Source organism: Penaeus chinensis, chromosome 14, assembly GCF_019202785.1.
Source record: "Penaeus chinensis breed Huanghai No. 1 chromosome 14, ASM1920278v2, whole genome shotgun sequence".
Classification (NCBI taxonomy): domain Eukaryota; kingdom Metazoa; phylum Arthropoda; class Malacostraca; order Decapoda; family Penaeidae; genus Penaeus; species Penaeus chinensis.
In genome coordinates this window covers 7,695,377-7,700,376 of record NC_061832.1, presented here as the reverse complement: position 1 = coordinate 7,700,376, position 5,000 = coordinate 7,695,377, and the positions used below count along the sequence as shown (strand labels likewise).

At 42.5% G+C, this 5,000-nt stretch overlaps 1 protein-coding gene across 5 annotated transcripts in view; it reads right to left on the bottom strand.

Annotated features, from left to right (window-relative positions):
- The window catches only part of LOC125032083 (transient receptor potential channel pyrexia-like), a 37,605-nt gene that overhangs the window by 32,197 nt on the left and 408 nt on the right, over positions 1-5,000 (bottom strand). For 3 of the 5 annotated variants that reach the window (XM_047623057.1, XM_047623058.1, XM_047623061.1), the window contains exon 2: positions 3,914-4,115. The gene's annotated coding sequence lies outside the window, so the exon portion shown is untranslated. Of the gene's footprint in view, positions 1-422; positions 852-3,913; positions 4,116-4,896 lie in introns of those variants that run through there. The other 2 variants (XM_047623060.1, XM_047623064.1) reach the window with 2 other exon arrangements.

The following is a 5,000-nucleotide window of genomic DNA, read 5'->3' as shown; positions in this document are numbered from 1 at the left end:
TATAAAACTCTGCTTAAATAAAAATCACATGGCATTTCAGAGCAAACCATAGAACCTGAACATTTAAAAAATAAGGCTTTAGCAGATTGCGAAGAGATGGGGGAAAGAGAAACAGGAATGGAAAAGGGACTGAAACCTGATACGTGTGTTGGGATCTGCTTTTGGAATCATTATCGATCTTTCGATTTCCCATATGAAAATATTAATAACAGTTTGATAGTGTGATTTTTTTCAACAGGTTGAGGGCGATCAATCGTTTCATTTTGATATTCCGTTGAGAATAATTGTGTACGCGGGCTTCCGTCCCTGCGTGCCTGTTAGGTAAAGGACAGTGGCTCAACGGGCAACAAGCGACGCGCAGTGCGGGGCGAACAGGAAGCGGCAGCCATGATCTCATGCGAACTTTTCGGGCAGAGACGCACTTGCCGCGACCTGCCCTTTCCACCGGGGAAGTAACGTGTCGGCCTCTCATCCGAGGGGTCGGCGGTTCGCGCCCCGCCCAGGCTGGGCACCACGGCGGGTAAGGACTAAGCTCAGCCGAGTCAGCATCAGCTGACCCCGTGTGTCGTGTTCGCCAAGGAAACCAGTTGCGACGTTTGATATGAAAAACGAAGAAATGGAAAGAAATTAGTTTGTTTATATTCCCGCCAGAGTTAGAATACAATTCACTACAAATGTCACAATAAGCGTGCTATTTTTTATGGTACTGCACCTTTTTTCATATTTTTTACGTGCTATGTGAGCGTGTTTCTTACAAGAGAGCTTTTCAGATTATCACATCAGTGTGAAATCCTTATGAGTGATTTTGGCCATACTGGACCATGCCGCAGCCCAGGAATGACGCAATGGCGCGTCCTTAATCCATCTCCCCCACAGCTGTCACCCCCCCCCCCCCCCCCACGCACCACACTGGTCATGGTAAAGACTTAACTGTCCACAACAACCACCCCATTCATTGGGCAAGTGAAAGGATGATGTGTTTTGCTTCAAAACGTGGTCCTTCTCCCTGGACACGGCAGTCTCTGTGACCAACAGGAGGTGATCTGTTCCAAGGCGTCGGCAAATCTCAAGTGGAGGGTTTATGCGCAAGTGCTTTTGCCCTCTATAGGACTTGGCGATTACAGAGCAGGAGTAATATTACTACCTGAAAAAAACACCATGAACCACCTCTACAGTTCTTACCTTCCCACGGAAACTGAGTCACAACGTAAGGTCTGGGTTTCACATTAAAATATGGCTATACTAAGTATATTTATCACATCCATAATTACCTCGTTGCTAATTATCACAAAAGTGTTCATTACTTCATAAACAAAATTATATGAATAACACCTTGCATTTCCATCTGCGCCATATTTTCTCATTCAGCAATTATGATGGCATAAAATTATCACGATTATCTTTTCATTGCTTTTCAGCATCACGACCAACTGCAATATCACATTTTCTATTTAAAAACAATAAAAAAAAAAAAAAAAAATACATTCCGGTGGCAAAAAAACTTCACCACAAGTGACGATACATTTAATTCTTTAATTTAATTATAGTTGCATGTCACGACTACGAGGTAGCTAATTTGATTATGGCACAAGAATAAGGCGCCGTTCAGATGCGCGATTTTCCTAATATCTCGGTAAGCAAAAGACGTATCATAAATCAAGCAATTAACTGCGGCACCGTTTTGCCTCTGAGGAAATCTGTTCGGCTAGGAATCTTTCCGTATGATCAGATTTCACTACCAAATTAGTCAGGCTGCCAAGATCACGTCAAAGAATAAAAGAAAAACATTAAATCCCGTTATTTACAACCACACAAACTCTCTCCCTCTCTCTCTCTCTCTCTCTTCTCTCTCTCTCTCTCTCTCTCTCTCTCTCTCTCTCTCTCTCTCTCTCTCTCTCTCTCTCTCTCACACACACACACATTTATCGAACTATCTGAGTTACAATAATTTTGTCTACATTACAATATTATTTTTCTATCTACACTTCCGTTCAGCAAAGAGAAGTATAGACAATCGCATACTACTGTTAACAAGTACCTCATCAGCATGCTGGTCACGACCGCTGTTGTGAAGGTCATTTAGTGGAAATGTTCTCTCTTTCAAGAAGAACAGAGTCCACCAAATCTTATCAGTTTAATCCTCAATTAAGCCTGTTTCCGCCTGCTTAGAAGACGTGATTTCGAAGGAGGAAATAACGGCGCGACCTCGTTCAGCCTCGCCCACAAGTACCTGCCAGGATCAACACTACTGCCCACGACGCGATGCCCAAACCAAACCCGAATCACGCCCACACTGCGTCACACGCTATCTTAACACGAAGCAACGAGTATGATGAACTTTTAATTACAATTTGATAATAAAAAACGGAGAAATGAGGACAGACGAGGTAATTAGGGGGTGATGTACGGTGATAGAGAAAAAAAAATTGATGCGCACGTAGTCACATTTGAGATATAAACACTCCTCTTCTTAACCTTAACTTTGTGAAATCCTCCCCTCCCCCTTCCCCCTTTTCCCCTTTTCCCCTTCCCCTTTCTCCCCCTCCCCCTTCTCCCCCCTTCCCCTTCCCCCTTTTCCCCCCTCCCCTTTTCTCCACCTCTCCCTTTCCCCTTTCCCCCTTCTCCCCCCTCCCCCTTTCCTCTTCCCCCTTCCCCCTTTCCTCTTCCCCCTTCTCCCCCTTCTCCCCCCTCCCCTTCCCCCTTCTCCCCCTCCCCTTCTCCCCCTCCCCTTCCCCCTTCTCCCCCTTCCCCTTCCCCCTTCTTCCCCCTCCCCCTTTCCCTTTCCCCTTCTCCCCCCTCCCCCTTCCCCCCGGCAAAATGGAACAGGGAATGCCTGTGGAATGTTCTAGCCTCGGGGCCAAGTCACAGGGAAGAAAGCGACAGGCCTAAAAGTTAGAGAGATCTCATGTTAACTTGCGTGTAAGGCTAACTTAGCAGATGTAAGTCCATTGACAAAGGGCATGGCTCACACCATGTATGAAATAAGTTAATGGCTAAAAGATGGAAAGTTTTGCATAATTATGCATTTAAATTCGGTTATATCAGTAGGATGATGAACTATTACAGATACATGTGATGGGCAGACAGCAAATGTTTTGTGAATATTTAACAGTATTAGATGGTCCGGCCAGATATTCAATTGGCTACATAGAGGTCTTGGTAATCTCTTCAAGCTTTTCTCATTTTACTGTCTCCTGTCTATTTTATTTTTTCCTTTTACCGTCTCCTTTGTGTCCTCCCTTAACAATATCAGATAAACAGGAAGCCCTTGCAGCGTAGACTAATTTGTTGATAGGAGCAGAAACAAACAGCTAAAGATAACCAGACCATTCGGTGGTTTATAAACACTGAATGTTCCTATACAAGTTACCACATGATCTATTAAAAGATGGTGGCTGGCAGAGTGATTTTCTGTACATGAGAATAAAATCAAATTAAATAATGGGTGGTGGTGGTAATATATTTAATAAATAAATAGATAAACTTCGAAACTGTCTTTTCATTTGTATCTATGATTGTGTGTGTGTGTGTGTGTAAATATATATATATATATATATATATATATATATATATATATATATATTGATGTACATAAGAGTGTCTATGTTTTTGTGTGTGTATATATATTTATTATCTATTTATTTATATATATATTTATTTATTTATATATATGTATGTGTATACATATATAATATATACCTATATATACACACACACATATATATATATACAAATAAGTAAACACAAACACACACGCACTATCACAAGCACACACACACAAAAACACACACACACACACACACACACACACACACAATCACAAGCACAAGCACACACACACACGCACAAACACACAGGTGCTCATATATAACCTGTAAATAATTGAAATCACACATTTTTTTAGAACACTTACATAAGTCTCCATGGTTCATAGATGTTTCCTGCCTCTGTCTTGTATAATTTGCTTCTAAGGTTCAGCGTTCTCGTAGGGCGCGGGAGCCAGTCGCGCAGCCTCCTCAGCGGCCGCCTCTCCTATCGTTGGCCTGCCCACCCGGAACCAGGGACGCTGTTGCCTTTGGGAAAGCTATTTAAGCGTGCGTAGTTCGTGTAATTCACTGGTAAAAAAAAAATAACGGTGTGATTATAATGCTAATGATAATGATGGTTATAATCTGTGCTACTGTTGGCATGATTATTATTATCACTAGTATTTTTTGCTTATCCTTGGCTTATAACACTTTCGGTGTAATCTTCCCGTAACTGAATATAACGGCAATTGATCTTGCCTTAACTTTCAATGGTGACCTTCTATGCATTCATTTTGTTAATAGATAATAATCACAACTTGATTACAGATGATTTAAAATCAATTGTCCCATCAAATTCAAGAGCTTCACAACACATAAATTTTCTTTTTCTTAGCATCTGCTACAGTCCTTGTCTTTCCCATGCAAGTAATCATAAGCAGATAAATAGTTCACTGTCACCATGTGCACTGTATCCATGAAGCGTGAATTAAAATACGTGTTGGTCTCCTATCCACACTGCCCATCGCCCTCGATCCTTTCTATCAAAACACCTGCTTAAAATTACAACTAATTCCTCCAGATAACGATCAAACTTGCCAACAAACTTCTGCACTAATACGTTCTGCTGTTCTCCCTCTTTATCTCACTGTCACCTTTGACAACTCCGCCCTAAGGCCTTCCTTCACCTCCACCACTCTCGTCCCCAGTCACTGTAGCAGCGCGGTACCCCAGTGTCACCATGACATTTCTTCAGTCACGATCTATTCCCTAGAAGTAGCAATCCCTGCATTTCTTTAACATGACACTGCGGCACTAAGAAAAGCTTGTCATCCCCACGGAAGGGCGATATTTCCGCCACGCTTCCTACTTCGCACAAACAAGCAGAAACGCTAGTCTCGGGCTGGATGGAGATCAGCTGACTGTGGTTGGGGGCTAGTAGCACCTCGTGTTCCTGGTGGATACTGCGAGTGC